A 19,079-nucleotide genomic window follows, 5' to 3' on the forward strand; every position below is an offset into this window, starting at 1 on the left:
ATCCTTACTTTTGAAACATTCACATGCCCTTTTCATAAGTACAACTAGCTGAGCTGAAATGACACATTCACATATTTGACCTTTTCTCCCATCCCTCTCTTCTTTTTCCCATTTTGCTACTTGCTCTGTAAGCTCTAGGTTGGAAGGATTTTGCTGTTGGCATTTTCTTTTCCACTCATTGTTTCATTTCTTTTCTCTCATCATTCAGCTAACATATAGCATAAAGGGAATGCTAACATATTGCCTTTCCACCAACTACTGACTCCTCCAAGGTTGTGATTTCCTTAGTTAAAAAACACTTCCACTTTTAGCCTAGTGTCTCACAATGAATGGACATTCTGCAGAGTAAAATGGATTTCCCTCTTAATAACCTCAATTTTTAAACAGTAAGCCTTGCTACACTGAAACATTCTCAAATTACAGACCATGTGACATGCAACTGGCAGGATAAAAGTAAATGAAGCACTACTATAATTGTGATTTAAAATTATTTTTAATTTACTCAATTATGCTTTCCTATTTTCCTAAAGCTCAGCTACAATCCATCTCCATTTCCTTAAAGCAATTGTGTTTATCAGTTCCACTAGGTCAGCTGTGTGTTTAATAGACCTTGTTTGGAATCACAAAGACAGTCACTGGGATTGTATGCTCTGAAAAAGGAGATGTTTAACCTCAGAGCCTCATTCTCTTCAGTGCAATAACTTGTGGGCAAACTATCAAAAACACAATAAGAATGTCAAAATCCAATCCCAAGGAATGAACACCGAGAAATGAGCCCTCCTACATTGAAATTTCAGAGCAGTCAGGAGGATCTTTATATCCAAAAGCAAATCCAATCATCATAGATAGAGACTTTAAAACCCCCTGCCAGTAATTCTCCATAACTGGTTGCCTCTGCAGTTTTCCTTGCTTTTTCCTTTTTCATCCTGACTGAAGGAAACATTTAATCACTTTCCCTTTCCCCTGCATTTCTAAAACCAGACACATACTGTAAGTACACAGCTTCTGAGAAGCAATTAGAGTTAATGGGATTAAAAATCTAATCACACTGCTGCTCTTGGCTTGTACCTGCAAAACTGCATAGCAAAGCCTAAGCACTGCAAGTGCACAAAAATGAGTTATTACACGGGTCCATGGAAGGTCTCTGTATCCCTTGTTTTATCTGGCTCTCTTCGGGGCAACTTTTCATGGTTTGATCAGAGAAAATGGCTTAGACTTAATTTTTATACCAGGGATATCCGCACTTTCTTGCTTTTTAAACTGATTTTGATATATGTTAAAGACAACAGTGAGAGAAGAAACAGGACAAAAAACAGCGCAAAAATACATTAAAAAATGGTTTCTCCTGAGTCCAGAGAGATGGCAATCACCAAAGAGATTCTCCCCTTTCTTTCAGGAATGTTTCTACTTTGAGAAATTGGAAGAAACTGAGATGTTCCTGCCAAAGCCTTAAGGGATGTGGAGCAGTCATTGTAAAAGGAGAAGAGGCCTGTGCTGGGGTCCTCCTGACCCTCTGTGACCAAGTGGAGACTGGAAGATAGGCCCTTTAAAATTCCCCTTGCCGCTGAAATTCTACGAGCATATGATGTGAATGAAAGGCTTGGAATACATTTATGTTGTAGATAATTTAAGACAACCAGGACAAGAAGATAGCAGGAAGCAACTTCACCATAGAAAGATGAAGTGCTTACTCTTGATGTTTTTTAATCCAATAAAATAAAAATTAATAATAGTGATAATAATTATAACACTTACTGACTACATCCAACTCCATGGCACTACTCTACATTCTGTAGAGTATTACATATATTAGGTATTATTCAATCCTCATAACCTTATAAGGCAGCTTCTATCATTAATCTTTTAATTTTTTGTACACAGAAAAACTAAGGCATAAATGATTTAATAATTCACCAAGGTCACAAACTTCAGTGCCAGGGCTGAGGCTGGAACACAGGCAATACGGCTCCAGACCCAGCTGTTAACAACTATATATAAACAAGAATATTTGCTTGAAAAATCACCAGTCTGATTTTGTTCACATGGAGAGAACCCTTAAAAGCCCTTCATAAAGAGATAAACATCATTTAACAAAGAAAAACAAAATCTGCCCTAGTTTCTCTATTAAATCTGATAACTAGTTTCCTTGTGTAATTGAGTCAGCTTAGGTATTGCTGCATACTTATTTAATTCATATAATTATGCAAGCATTTTTGATGGTCACCCCCCACTACTGTCCAGTATATATCTAGTTACCTAACTCACAGTCAGTGGGTCTTGTCTGTCAGTGCTTTTCAAGGGAATGCAGAGGTAGCAAACTGAAATTTGTCATGATTTTAATCTAAGAAACACATAATTTGCAATGTTTCATATTTTAAGGGCAAATATAAAAATGACTCAGATTTTGAGATTGCCAATCATATAGGATTCTTAAGATTTTCCCCACTTCATTATTTTGAAATTATTTTTAACTATTATCAACACTCAGCAAGTAGCCACCAATCACAGTGAGAAAAGGATATAAGTTAACATAGGAAGCTCCTAATACAGTTTCAAAAGGAAATTCACTGTATGTAATGCAGGATACTTGCCAAGGCAGTTGTACCTCACACAGGGTTAGGCTGTCACGTCAGTGATGAATGTGAAAATGACAAAAATTACCCTGGAAGATGTGCTAATCACTCATATGTGTTCGTCTACATGGTTTGTTTTAAATAGAGCTGTTTCTTGATAGAGTCTTCATGCTCAGTGTTCCCTCCATGCAGGAACAGACCACAGTTTCATACTCAGTTCAGTTCAGTTCAGTCACTCAGTCATGTCTGATTCTTTGCGACCCCATGTACTGCAACACGCCAGGCCTCCCTGTCCATCAGCAACTCCCAGAGTTTACTCAAACTCATGTCCATTGAGTCGGTGATGCCATCCAACCATCTCATCCTCTGTTGTCCCCTTCTCTCACATTGAATCTTTCCCAGCATCAGGGTCTTTTCAAATGAGTCAGCTCTTTGCAGCAGGTAGCCAAAGTATTGGAGTTTCAGCTTCAGCATTAGTCCTTCCAATGAATATTCAGGACTGATTTCCTTTAGAATGGACTGGTTGGATCTCCTTGCAGTCCAAGGGACTCTCAAGAGTCTTCTCCAACACCACAGTTCAGAAACATCAATTCTTTGCAACTTAGCTTTCTTTAGAGTCCAACTCTCACATCTATACATGACCACTGGAAAAACCATAGACAGGCCTTTGTTGGTAAAGTAATGTCTCTGAATGTTGAGCTTTAAGCCAACTTTTTCACTCTCCTCTTTCACTTTCATCAAGAGGCTCTTTAGTTCCTCTTTGCTTTTGCCATGAGAGTGGTATCATCTGCATGTCTGAGGTTATTGATATTTCTCCTGGCAATTTTGATTCCAGCTTGTGCTTCATCCAGTACAACTGGAACAACAGACTGGTTCCAAATAGGAAAAGGAGTATGTCAAGGCTGTATATTGTCACCCTGCTTATTTAACTTATATGCAAAGTACATCATGAGAAATGTTGTACTAGCTTTGTTCGTAGTGATGCTTCCTAAAGCCCACTTGACTTCACATTCCAGGACGTCTGGCTCTAAGTGAGTGATCACACCATCATGACTATCTGGGTTATGAAGATCTTTTTTGTACAGTTCTTCTGTGTATTCTTGCCACCTCTTAATATCTTTTGCTGCTATTAGGTCCATACCATTTATGTCCTTTATTGAGCCCATCTTTGCATGAAATGTTCCCTGGATATCTCTAGTTTTCTTGAAGAGATCTTTAGTCTTTCCCATTCTATTGTTTTCCTTGATTTCTTTGCACTGATCACTGAGGGAGGCTTTCTTACCTCTCCTTGCTATTCTTTGGAACTCTGCATTCAAATGGGTATCTCTTTCCTTTTCTCCTTTGCTTTTCACCTCTCTTATTTGCGCAGCTATTTGTAAGGCCTCCTCAGACAGCCATTTTCCTTTTTTGCATTTCTTTTTCTTGGGGATGGTCTTGCCCCCTGTCTCCTGTACAATGTCACAAATCTCCATCCATAGTTCATCAGGCACTCTATCAGATCTAGTCCCTTAAATCTATTTCTCATTTCCACTGTATAATCTTTAGGGATTTGATTTAGGTCATACCTGAATGGTCTAGTGGTTTTCTCTACTTTCTTCAATTTTAGTCTGAATTCATACTCATAAGGTGAACATAAAATGCAACACCTGATTTACATTTAGGGGCCCTACTGTATAAAAAAATTCTATACCCCCCATTCTTGGAAACTGTGTATAGCTAATTTTTTGCATATAGTCAATTTTGTGTAAAAAAGGGTTTATTTTATGTGGAATCCATAAAATCCATGAAAACAAAGAGAATTATTAGTGTTAAGCCCTAAGTTAGTCTTTTTATTGAATCATAAATGTAAATCATAAATGTATATTTGCCTAGGAAAATAGTATAAAAAGAATTTTTCCAAATTCTAGCAAGCAAAAACAATGAAATTAAAAAGTAATCAAATGATATTTTTATCTTAAATGACTATTGATGTTTGAAGAAAAATATTTTAATCAAAGGAGTAAGGAAAGTTAGATAGGAATTTTGGGAGGGACATTTTCCTACAAGTCCCTTGTAGAACTTGACTTTAATAAATAATGGTTTTTCCAAATTGACAATTATAAGAAGGTCATAAAATGTCAATATCCTTTAAGCAGAAATTAAGAAAATTTCCAAATAAGGGGAAAAATAACCATAAACAAAGGGTACTCTACAAAATAAAAATATATATTATTAATGATTAATGAAATATATACAATTCCAGCACATTGCTTTTAAAAAAACAGCTAAATTGTAAAAATTCTTAATGGTACAACAACAAAGTGAAACTACAAAATACTTATGTATTGTTACTTATCTATTCAATATCCATTCTACTTTCTTTTTCCTAATAGAATTCCAGTTTCTAAAGAGTAACCATATATAGTCAAAATAAATTCAGAGTCCTGGAGAATAGGAAGATCTCCTGGAGAAGGGAACGGGCTACACACTCCAGTATTCTGGCCTGGAGAATTCCATGGACTATATTGTCCACGGGGTCGCAAGGAGTCAGACACAACTGAGCAACTTTGACTTACACTTACTTTTAGACTGCTGTGAGGCCAGAGCTGGTCGTGTGACACATTTCTGGTTGTTGAGATACAAGTGGAAGTCAATAGGAGGATTTTACAGGGAAGCTCATTTAAAAAGGGACACACACACACACACACACACACACATACACACACACACACAGAAGTCGCTCAGTTGTGTCCAACTCTTTGCGACCCCATGGATTATAGCCCCCCAGGTTCCTCAGTCCATGGGATTTTCCAGGCATGAATACTGGAGTGGGTTGCCATTTCCTTCTCCAGGGGATCTTCCTGACCCAGGGATCAAACCCAGGTCTCCCGCATTGTAGGCAGACGCTTTATCATCTCACAGAAGAGTAGTAGTAAGTTTCAAAAGGATGTCAGTTGAGATCTTTTATAGATGAAATCTACGTCTTAGAAGTCAACTCGCCAATTATATACACAGCTGGTGACAAGAGGCTGCAAAAAAATGTCCAACTGGAAAATATATCAGGTACCAAGGGACAGAATCTGTAAATACTCGGCCTTTGGCCTTTCCCTTTCTTCCCACCCCAGTGTCATGCTACACACGGAGCAGCCATCTTGAATCCATGAGCTAGTGTCTGACAATAAAATGCTCCTTGGGAAGCATAGTGGACTATAAAGAGAAAGATCCTGGAAACCTAATCACTATCTACCCTGGACTTCTTTTATATGTGGGAAAAAATTACTATGTTTAAAACACTTTTTCTCAGGCTTTGCTTACTTCAATCTGAATGCATTTGACAACTGACATAACAAATTATATGAAATTGATCACACAGGCACATGGACCCCTCCCCAAACACACAGAAATTCAGGCAGTCCTTGCTATGTACAATCTTGACATAAATATATTTTAGTAACCATAAGTTAGTTAAATGACACAAGTTCCCCAAAACTACAGTTCAAATTTCAGTCACTATAGAACATTAGCAGTGGATTATTACATTAAGTTAAAAATTCCACTGCTATCTGTTTGTTTTAGAAATGACTACACACAAAAAAACACTCATTGTAATCAATAACCAATCATACCACTTCTTCAAAAGTCTGTTGGTGATTAGTCGATGCACATCTGTTTTTCATTCCACACAGGCAGCGAAGCATATGGTGGCATTGCCTTCCAGTGATAAATTCATGTGCATTTTTAAAAAATGAGTACAGAAAGACAAAGCTGGTCAATAAAGATGAAAATGCAGCACACACAGAAATGAAGAGAGAAATGCTGAAAGTAAAACTCCAGTCAAATGTGATGAAGTTATAGAAAAAAATAGCAGAAGATGGGAGTGTTAACACTACTCACTTGAGACAGCCTAGGTATGTAGCCATAGGAACTTAGTAAAAAGAAAGTTAATAACATATATGAGGAAAATGATTGTAAGGAAAAGGATTGAGAGAGCCCAGAGGAAACGAAGATGGCAACCACTGGCCTCTCCCTCCCTCCAAAACCTTCACATTAAGTGAATGCTCAGAAATATTTCACAGTACTGACAGTGGATAAATTCCTGGGCAACCTATTCAGACTTAGAATGGAAAATGAATGACAATTTACAAAGGCATAGAAAAGATGATTACTCTATACAGGATATGGATACGAAGAAGGCAAATGATACTCAAACTGCTCTTGACATTGCTTTTAAATATACCACTTTATTGAAGCATATTTTAAAATATCATATCATATCATGTAATTTGTTCACTTCAAGTGTATAATTCAATCATTTTTTAAAAAGTAAATTTACTAATTTTGGAACCATCACCATTTTGAATTTTAAGAACATTTCCCCTCGTCCCCAAAAGACCTTCATGTTCATTTACTATAATCCTGTTACCCTCAATCTCTACTCTAGGCAACCAATAATTATCTGTCTCCATAGATTTGCCTTTTCTGGATATTTTTAATAAATCAGTCAGTCAGTTCAGTTGCTCAGTTGTGTCCGACTCTTTGCGACCCCATGAATTGCAGCACACCAGGCCTCCCTGTCCATCACCAACTCCTGGTGTCTACTCAAACTCATGCCATAGATTTGGTGATGCCATCCAGTCATCTCATCTTTTGTCGTCCCCTTCTCCTTCCCCCAATCCTTCCAGCATCAGGGTCTTTTCCAATGAGTCAATTCTTCACAGGAGGTGACCAAAGTATTGGAATTTCAGCTTTAGCATCAGTCCTTCCAATGAATACCCAGGACTGATCTCCTTTAGAATGGATTGGTTGGACCTCCTTGCAGTCCAAGGGACTCTCAAGAGTCTTCTCCAACACCACAGTTCAAAAGCATCAATTCTTCAGCGCTCAGCTTTCTTCACAGTCCAACTTTCACATCCATACATGACTACTGGAAAAACCATAGCCTTGACTAGACGGACCTTTGTTGGCAAAGTAATGTCTCTGCTTTTGAATATGCTATCTAGGTTGGTCATAACTTTTCTTCCAAGGACTAAATGTCTTTTAATTTCATGGCTGCAATCACCATCTGCAGTGATTTTGGAACCCAAGAAAATAAAATCTGTCAGTGTTTCCATTGTTTCCCAATCTATTTGCCATGAAGTGATGGGATCAGATGCCATGATCTTCGTTTTCTGAATGTTGAGCTTTAAGCCAACTTTTCCATTCTTCTCTTATTCACTTTCTTCAAGAGGCTTTTGAGTTCCTCTTCACTTTCTGCCATAAGGGTGGTGTCATCTGTATATTTGAGGTTATTGATATTTCCCCCCGCAATCTTGATTCCAGCTTATGCTTCTTCCAGCCCAGCATTTCTCTTGATGTACTCTGCATAGAAGTTAAATAAGCAGGGTGACAATATAAAGCCTTGACGTACTCCTTTTCCTATTTGGAAGCAGTCTGTTATTCCATGTCCAGTTCTAACTGTTGCTTCCTGACCTGCATATACGTTTCTCAAGAGGCAGGTCAGGCGGTCTGGTATTCCCATCTCTTTCAGAATTTTCCACAGTTTGTTGTGATCCACACAGTCAAAGGCTTTGGCATAGTCAATAAAGGAGAAATAGATGTTTTCCTAGAACTCTCTTGCTTTTTCGATGATTCAGCAGATGTTGGCAATTTGATGTCTGGTTCCTCTGCCTTTTCTAAAACCAGTTTGTGATTTCTTGTCTTTGCCTTCTTTGAGTTAGCACAATGGTTTTGGGGTTTATCCATATTATAGCATGTATCAGTAATTCATTCTTTTGCATTCCTAAATAATATTCCATTGTATGGATATACCACATTATCTATACACTCACCAGTTGATGGATATTTAAGTTGCTTCAGTTTTTGGCTCTTTTTAAATAACACCACTATGAACATTCATGTTTAATTCTCAATATTTCTAAAGTTTTAAATTACAGTTTACTGAATACATATATATGGGTTTCCCTGATGGCTCAGCAGTAAGAATCCACCTTCAATGCAGGAGACATAGGTTTGATCCCTGGGTCAGGAAGATCCCTTGGTGAAGTAAATAGCAACCTATTCCAGTATGCTTGCCTGGGAAATCCCATGGACAGAGGAGCCTGGCAGGCTACAGTCCATGGGGTCACAAAAGTCAGGCAGGAGTTAACAACTAAACAAACAGAACACATATATAGTTCCTCTTTTAATTTCTTCATTTATTTATAATTGATAGCAGGAGATTTTATAATAGTTTGATAAAAATTTTATAGACTGTGGAACATTTGTAAATTTCCCCATTGATCATTAAGATTTTTATGCATGACTTAGCTCGAATGGCCATGTCTATGATCCCTCACTACCATGAAAAGTGAGATCTGTCTGTACACATACACATACACACACACACGATTAACAGGGTCACTCAAAAATATATTAGTTGCCTAGGATGATGGGCTTTTAGATCATATTTCTAATCTTCTTAATATTTTATCCTTTTACAATAAAAAATTAAAATGTAAAAATAAATTAAAGGGGAATATTCTTAAAATTTCAATATATCTCAATATAGGGGTAATACTCATCATACTTTTATTCATAGTGCCATAACTGAAATTATGTTTGTCTTTTAAAAAAAAGTAAAGGCAGGATAAGAGAGAGAGGGAGGCTGATTTACTGACTTACGATCAGCACAAAAGAATTAGGACAGAAGAAAGGAAGGCGGATATTAGAGAAACAGTAAGAATGCCATGAGAATGTCCTAGAGTAGAATAAAGCTGTGTGTGGAGTAAAGGGTCTCTTGTGGTGGTGCAGTTGAGAGTTATCCTGAGTCCTCAGCCTTAGAACCTATACTGGTTTCTAAACTGGTGGAACATTATAATTCCTTTCAAAAAGCAAGGCCAAACTAATGAAACCTTAGCAACAATTGCAACCTACTGCTGTTCCTGTAATTTTGATTAAATCCAAAAATTCAGATATGTTTACATGCCTGATAACAGTCAGGCATCCTCAATATGACCATGTCTCCAAAGAATCTTCTAGATCAATGCTTAAGATGATATGAATAATTTCCTTTGAGGAGGCAATAGTATTAGCCTAGGCTCTGTAAGTGACAATACAATGTACACCGTGTGTTTGCCATTAAGAGCATGTAACGTGTGTTACATCTAAATGACAGGACAGGAACATTACAGTACACTAGGGATATCCTGGCTTGCTCCTGAAGCAATAGTATATTTTAAGGAACAGAAAAATTAATCCCTTTAAAGTTATGTACATATTCCTTGACATATCTCTATCAACATCTGTAATAATAATAGTGTCTATGAAAATATTTAATTTTTAAATTGAATCTGACATTATCCACATCAATATAGTATAATTAAGTTAGACATGATAAAATCTGAGACTTTCTTAATCATTTGTTTTTATTGCAGTCTACCCTGGCTGTGAAGATAGTTGAGAGTACAAAATTATTGTCCTTTATAATATTCGTTGAAACATGGCTATGGTCTAAAATTCAAGTTTTACTTGAAATGAGACTTTTATAACCAAAATCAAGGATAATCTGAATAAAAAACACAGGATAAAGTTGATTATAAATTGTTCTTTCATATTTAAAGATATGATTGATTAAAGTTGTGACAGAAAGAAACTAAACCTTTGGAAGACTAATATCAATTATATTATTTTAGGATTCATACAGGAAGTCTAGGATTAATCACCAAAGAGACCTAGTATTCATGGTGATAAAAACTACTCTCTGAATGTAGAGAGATGTGAAATTTGTATAATTCTAGACATGTTTATCTTAACTGCAGAAGTCCCAGAAGAATAGATTTTCTCACGTCTCCATGGGGTGTTTCTTAAATCTATTACTTTATGAAATTAAATATTGGCATATGAAAACCTCAGCAGCTCACTTATTACCTAAATTAAAATGTGTTATAATTTGAATTTTGTTCATTTTAAATTGAGTGAAGATTAACAGCATAAAGGAGGTTTGGTAATGGAAGGTAAGAATGTAAAAAGATAAGGAATTGGCAGGATATGCGATTTTGTAAATGGTTCAGTGATTTACTCTTTTTGTCCCTTTTGTATAACAGTGAATTGTAAACAGCAAATGATACTTAACTATTTTTTAGAGTTAGTTCTCCATAAGATTAGGTGTGAAAGCCCATTTCCTTCACACTGTAGGTACCACCTCAGAAACAGCTTAGTTTCAAAACGTTACTGTTCCAAGGTTAAAAAAATAAAATAAAACCTAAGAAAATTTAACTTCTGATATCCTATAAATGCCAGAAAACATGTTTCAAGTTTTAGAGAAAAAAATCAACAGTTTTGTCTCTGTGGGAGATATTATTTCATAAAACCACTTTCTACCACCTACACCTCTCTCTCTACCAAATTGTGGAGAGATTCAGGGCAACCTGAGGCTTGGAACATTCTATAGGGCCAGGCAGGAAAGGCATAGAGGTGGTCTCTTGTTGCTGGAGTGCCCAAGGCCTGGAAATCAGGTGCTGGAATAATTCAGCTACAGCAGAATATCAGCTGCTACAATTTCCTAGAAACACAGCAGGGGGTGAGAATCTTGTACAAGTGAAAAATGTTAGTAATGATGTCTCTGAACAACAATGTTGGTGCTTTGTGTCTTAAACATTTTTTATTTTATCCTCATAACAATTTGAGAGCATTAATTCCATTTTATGAATAATAATAACAACTTTATTATGTGCTATTTTGTCTGCATATATGGCTGTCTACATTTTCTCCTGTGCCAGTATGGTATAGATAAGCAAATGAAATGTACTGAGGCTAAATGATTTTCCAAAAATCACATTGATAACTGGTGGAGCCTGAGGATAAAGCATGGTATATTATGATCATCTCCTGCCTCTTATTTGAGAGGCTGTGAAATCAGATCTCAAGTCCATGCATTATATAGCAAGTACTTTTTGGGGGGCGGGTACAACAAGTGGTTCAGTGTAGCTAAAACTTAAAATTCCTGGGTAAAAATTTCAGGAAGTGTTAATCGCCTAGTCATGTGTAACTCTTTGCAATCCTATGGGCTATGGCCTGCCAGGCTCCATTGTCCATGGAATTCTCCAGGCAAGAATATTGGAGTGGGTTGCCATTCCCTTCTCCAGGGGATCTTTCCAAACCAGGGATGGAACCTCAGGTCTCCTGCATTGAGGGCAGATACTTTATCATCAAACCACATGGGAGCTCTATGAAAAGTCCATGCACTATATTTTAACCTCTGGTTCAGGGATTCCTAAACCTTAATCAGTAATGGGGTTTTGACTAATCTATGGCAAAAGACAAAAAGAATAAAAAATTATACTATATTCAATACAAGGCATTCAGATTCCCAACTCATTTTCCCCCTTGCAAGTGCATGCAATTATCTGCAGGAAACTGGCATTGACAGGAACCCCCCACCCCTTTCTTGTCAATTTAGCAAAGCTATGTTGTAACTAACTTTAAATCAGGTGCCCCCTCTACTCATAACCATTCGTAGCACACCCATTACATCTTTTGATCACATAGTACCTTGCCTAATCTGTATGCAGGTCAAGACGCAACAGTTAGAACTGGACATGGAACAACGACTGGTTCCAAATAGGAAAAGGAGTACGTCAGGGCTGTCACCCTGCTTATTTAACTTATATGCAGAGTACATCATGAGAAACGCTGGGCTGGATGAAGCACAAGCTGGAATCAAGATTGCTGGGAGAAATATCAAAACCTCGGATATGCAGATGACACCACCCTTATGGCAGAAAGCAAAGAAGAACTAAGAAGCCTCTTGATGAACGTGAAAGAGGAGAGTGAAAAAGTTGGCTTAAAACTCAACATTCAGAAAACTAAAATCAAGGCATCTGGTCCCATCACTTCATGGCAAATAGATTGGGAAACAATGGAAACACTGACAGATTTTATTTTCTTGGGTTCCAAAATCACTGCAGATGGTGATTGCAGCCATGAAATTGAAAGACATTTAGTCCTTGGAAGAAAAGTTATGACCAACCTAGATAGCATATTCAAAAGCAGAGACATTACTTTGCCAACAAAGGTCCGTCTAGTCAAGGCTATGGTTTTTCCAGTAGTCATGTATAGATGTGAAAGTTGGACTGTGAAGAAAGCTGAGCGCTGAAGAATTGATGCTTTTGAACTGTGGTGTTGGAGAAGACTCTTGAGAGTTCCTTGGACTGCAAGGAGGTCCAACCAGTCCATTCTAAAGGAGATCAGTCCTGGGTTTCATTGGAAGGACTGATGCTAAAGCTGAAATTCCAATACTTTAGCCACCTGATGTGAAGAACTGATTCACTGGAAAAGCCCCTGATGCTGGGAAAGACTGAAGGCAGGAGGAGAAGGGGACGACAAAAGATGAGATGGCTGGATGGCATCACCAAGTCTATGGCATGAGTTTGAGTAGACACCAGGAGTTGGTGATGGACAGGGAAGCCTGGTATGCTGCAGTCCATGGGCTTGCAAAGAGTCAGACACGGCTGAGTGACTGAACAGACTAACCTACTGGTGAAATGGGAATCCGAGTTCTGTTCACAGAGTCCAAGAATGAACTTCACAAACATGCAAACCTTCATGGTAGCAAGTGAATAGGATTTACTGAAGAGAAGGAAAGTACAAAGTTCTCAGCATAGACAGTGAGAGGGGTTAAAGAATTCCCAAAGGCAACACTCGCAGCAGTTTATATCCTCACCAGTACTAAATCTGATTGTTTTTGGTTGGCTCTTGTCCTTAAAATACATCATTCCTAACCAATCAGTTTAAAGGTCAAAATGTTTAAGTTAACATCTTTATGGCTTCTCTTGATCTTTGAATTAAGTCACCACCCTTCTTCATGCCCCCTGAACATTTTACCCTGGACCAGATGTATGGGCTCAAGATTAATGATCACTAATTCTTTCTCCCTCAGGCATATGGAACTGAAGTTAATTACTGCCCTTCCTTGGATCTGAGTGCTGATAATTTATCAGACCAAGGACACATTGCAGGAATTCAGGACAAAGTGTAGAACTTTAGGTTAATGGAATGAGATGTTTATTGAAAACAACCAAGGTCTCAGAATCCAACACTGACTGTCTAGCAATTTCTACCTCACTGGTTCTTTCTGTAGATCAAAGAGGTAGAAATGAAGAATAAGTAATTAACAGATGATTAGATATCTTCCTATCTTACCTTTCAGTAAACTCCAGAACAACCTGTGTGAAGGAGATGGCACCTAAAGAAAGACCACCAGGAGTGGCTAAGCCTATACAGAATGGTATATGGCAACAACTCTGACCCCCATCTCAGAGATTAATTCAGAATACTTCCCTTTAAATGTTTTCATGGCTAAGCAGAATCTTCTTTGGAGTCAGGTTTTTTTTTTTCCATTCACTTAATCCACCATCTCCCCAGATTATCAGTATTCTGATTAAAAGCAACTTTCCTTTAACAACTGTCCCTTAGGTATTGATTTTTAAGCAGCAAGCAGCTGGACCTGAGTTAGGTGATGAAAGGACTCTCCCTTCATTTGCAATGATATCCTTTCTAAATTTAAAAAATACATTTATTTTGTAAAATAGAGAATAGAGTTGTAGTTTTTTTTCTTCTTCTAAGCTACTATTTGGCAAAATAATATATATATGTATATAGATATATATATGCATATATATGTATATATATATATATATGCATATATATGTATATAAAAATGTTTATTTCTATCTATTAACATACACTCGTACATACATATATTGGAGAAGGAAAAAATGGCTGCCATTTCTTCCTTCTCCAATATATGTATGTGCAAGTGTGGATAGAAATAAACATTTTTTCTTGTCTTATGAAATCTAAAAATCTAGGAGGCTCAACGCAGACCTGAATCTCTGGAAGCTAACATATTTTTATTTTTTAATCAAACTTAATTCATTATTATATCATGACTATTTAAATATATAGATATTTGTGTTTAAAATTATAAAGTAATAATAACTCACAATTTTTGGTTTTCTTTCATTCATTATTCAGTTTTTATGGTCATATCCCTGCTTAGTCATGACTATTCGCAGATGATTTGGGAACAAATAAAGAAGAGAAAAAAATCCTAAGCATTTTTAGCTCTTCTAAGCATCTTTGGTTATACCAACCATAATACTGAGTGCCTATTCTGTTCTGTGAACATATATAATAATTGCTCAGTTATTGATCAAATAAATGATTGAATAACTTCTTAAGGAGAGCTTTGTTATAGTTATACTTTTAAAAAATCATCGTTATCCCTAGCCTTGAAAATGACTAGACAGCTTTCATCATACACATTAGGAGGAAATAATATTACTGCTCTAAAAATGCCTTAGGATATCATTCCAAACTGAAGTAAACAAAACGAATTGTAGTAACAAGCTTTTATTTTAGTACTCAGTTTTAATCTATGAAATGCAATGATGGGTAGTAATTTAGAGAAATTGCTTGTAGTGTAAAGCATGCTTTTTCCATCTTCAGTTGAAAAAATATTTTAATACAATTTAGACTGTATTCTACAATAACTCTCTGTAACTATGCTTCCGCTAATTAAGGCTTTTATAGTTTGAGTTTAATTCTGCCTTCAACCTATTTTCCATCATTTTTTAAAAATGTATAAGCTGTCAAAAGTAACAGCTCTACTCTCATTTTTTCTTGTATAAAAGTCAAATACTACTCCCAAGATCTCACCACAATTAAATACACACGACTGGAAAGGCAGATATTATAATGGGAAGCAAATTAGTTTTTTGCCTCAGTGACAACAAGTACTTGAGATTCTATGAAGATTCTTCAAATAGCAAAACAACCATGGAGGGCACTTAAATTGCTGCATAAACAAATACTACATGCAGATATTCTAATCAAGAGCATTGCCGAATGCTACCTTTAGCATTTGGTTTGCATTTCTAATTTAAATTATTCAGCATGGAGTAATTTCTTAGAATTTTAAGGGAGTGCTAGCCATCACATTTGTAAAACTATTTGTATGTAATTAACTATCATTTGTACTGATGGCATATCCTTTATATCCAAATGTGAAGTCTGCTGCTCAGTTTCTACTCCTTAAAGGACAGAAAGTTGAAAATGGCAAGTAAAATGAAAAAGAAAAAGAAAAAACATGGATTTAAGATAGAGTCATCCAGATTTTTAAAGTACATACTTCATATGAAGTACGTTTACAGTTTTAAGGTCAACAAAGAAACTACAGAATTATCTTAGCTATAAACACAATGTGTGGCACATTTTAATCCGAAATTCAAGGAATTTTGTACTATGTTAATGCATTGGTTCTAAAACAAATCATATAATCTTTTATGACCTGGTCCTGGAATCATGAATATGCTTATCTCATGTGTAGTGATATTACATTAATCACACTTGCTGATTGACTGTCTGACATGAAGGTAAATACTTAGAAATTTAACCAACTGGAAACACAGTTCATAAAATTTAATAGCATTAAGTGCAAAGTGGTATTGACATAGAGAAATAAAAACAAGGTAATGAAAGAATGTCCAGAAGTGAACAAGTGAAACTGATACACAAAACCAAGTAATCCCCTCCTCCCACCCTGCAAAATTCTGACTGCTGAAGCCTCTTCTCAGGGCTACAATGAAAAAGGCCAAAATGAACTCAGCCTTGAGTTATCAACCATGACTGGCTAGTTATTTGCAATGCACAAAGCTCCCTTAATTCCTATAACACTCTATAAAAGGTAAACTCCGTTATTATTTTTCCTCATTTTAAAAATTAGGAACTAAAGGCACAGAGAATTTAAATCAGTTGCTTAATGACACAGAAGTAGGGGGAGGACATAGCATTTAAACCAAACCAGTTTGTGTCAGAGGCTACAATCTTGTCACTATATTCTGTAAAAAACATTTCAAAATGGGAAATAAACAAAAAATGCTATCTTTGATTTTTTAATATCATGCTAGACCATTGGCTAATAAATCTTTTTCACTCTCATCTAACTATTTGTAGGGTATAGTTCTGTTTTACTAACAAAAGCCCAACTGTTTATGTGCCTAAACAGAGGTTAACCTGCATAGGAAAAAGAAAAAAAAAAAAAGCTTATAAGGTATGATTTCCGGGGTGGAGGACTAGTAGGAAAGATAACTTCAAAAGTTATCATTTTATTCCCTAGCAGGGAATAACCAATTTTGTATTTAAGAATCTCAAGTTGATATTTCTTTCCTTACTGATCACACACAAGTGTGCTTTTCAAATACTCTTGGAATCAGCTCTCTTGTCTTTCTGTTGGTTACCTAATTAATTAATGAAATTTTGACAGATGGCCACTATCTATCTTTACATTTATAGTGTTTTTTTTTTAACTTTCTCTTTGCAGATTAGAGAATAGAAAGTTTGAAATATAGAGGCATCATAGTGAAGTGTACAGCTTATTAGAGTTAGATGAACCTAGGAACAAGTACAGATACAGGCAACTATGTAACTCCTCTGAGCCTCAGTATGCTGCTGCTGCTAAGTCACATCAGTCCTGTCCAACTCAGTGAGACCCCATAGACGGCAGCCCACCAGGCTCCCCAGCCCTGGGATTCTTCAGACAAGAACACTGGAGTGGGTTGTCATTTCCTTCTCCAATGCATGAAAGTGAAAAGCCAAAGTGAAGTTGCTCAGTCGTGTCGGACTCCTCGAGACTCCATGGACTGTAGCCCACCAGGCTCCTCCGTCCATGGGATTTTCCAGGCAAGAGTACTGGAGTGGGTTGCCATTGCCTTCTCCAAGCCTCAGTATCAGTATCCATAAAATGATAATAATTTTTAGCACATAAGAATTATTGAAATTATTACAAAAAACATTCCTGAGGTAACTAAACTGGGCTTGACACATCATCCTCTCAAATTCTTGACTCCTTTTCCTCTCATTTTTTTAAGCTGAGACAAATGAATATTGTTAATTTTCTGCCACTTCACAACAGACCTTTGAACACCATACTTAAGTAAGCATGTGCTGTGAGGAGGTGGTGGGAGGGGAATTTGAGACTAATAAAAACAACAGAAAGGTAACCAAAATGAACACAAATGTCAAAACTAAACAGTATGAGGAAATATTAAAGAAATTTTTTTCTTTCTTTTTGAAAACAAGATTCAGTCGTTAAGCACATGAAGAAACCTTAGACCAAGGAAGTGAATACTATGTGTTCTCCAGTTAAGGAAGTACTTGAATGAATGAGTTCATGTTACAGAATTCTCTTTCAATGTGCTCCCTAAAGAACTGGCTTCAAACCACTATGTATCAAACACTGTTTTAGATTTTGATGAAAGCAACTGTTTTCTTCCTACTGAGAATATAAATGCTGGTCATGTACCCTGGGTTAAGAACCCTTATTTTAAAAGAACTATGAAAAATGAGGCAATAATCATGGCTAAAGTCAGAAATGCTTTAGATGTCACCTATTTTATAATTAAAATGAATATGATATTAGCATTTGTCATTTTACTTTAAAGTATATTTATTCCTTTATATATCTACTTAGGTTTTTTTCAATAAAAATTATCAAAGACTTGCAATGGGCCATTGAAAACTAAAAGTCCAGCAAACCCTTCAGTGTTATCAGATTCCATGGGGGTGCTATGTCTTTCATTGTTTTGAAGCTATTTCACAACTCTGTCATGAAAAGTCCTGAGATTAAAAAAAAATTTTGATTAAAAATTGTTTTTAAAAAATCAGGATTATATATATAAAATATATATATATATATAAATATCTTGATATAAAATATCTTGATATAAAAATCAAGAAATATATATTTAATTATATATATGTGTATACATATAATTAAATTTTTACAAAAGTAACATCTGGAAAGATAACTGTGACTCAACTCCACTCATAAACAGATAAATTTTAATAGGTTTGGTATAAGAATGACTAAGTTCCCCAGAAGAATGAGAATCCTTGAGCCTCTGGAGGTCTGAAGAAGGCATAGTTCCACTAATATAGCTCTTGGAGGACCACAGTACCCAGAGGGATAAGATAAAAAATCGCACATTGTCACCATTCAGTGAAGTTCACTTGCCATCTTTGATCCATGTCACCTCTAAACAAATGGAGCTACTTAAGCTTTGGTTACCTTTTCCAAGTTTCTGCCAAAGTTCTCACAAATAAGAAATTCTCATCCTGTGTTTGCTCACAGAGTATAAAGATGATATTGATGGTTTCTCGAGCGGTTAAATATATTTATATTTTTAAACAAGTGATACTGATCTAAATGCAAATTACCCTGATTATTGCAGTTAAATTCGGAATTATAGTATGTACTGTTTAAGTAGAACATAATATTGAAAGTGATGAATTATTCTTTAGCTGTTGGATGTAAGTTATGTTATAATAGTGCTCTTTCCTTGGGCCACCAACCAAGCAAGCTATCTCTTTGCTTATCCTTTTCATATTTCACATAGACAAAGGAGAATGTGCTTTTGTTTTTATTGTGATGTTTTATTGTATTATTTTGACTGTTGCAGAGTTTTTAAGTGTAGGCTGGTTAGGCCCTAT

Source organism: Bos taurus, chromosome 2 (assembly GCF_002263795.3).
Source record: "Bos taurus isolate L1 Dominette 01449 registration number 42190680 breed Hereford chromosome 2, ARS-UCD2.0, whole genome shotgun sequence".
Lineage (NCBI taxonomy): Eukaryota > Metazoa > Chordata > Mammalia > Artiodactyla > Bovidae > Bos > Bos taurus.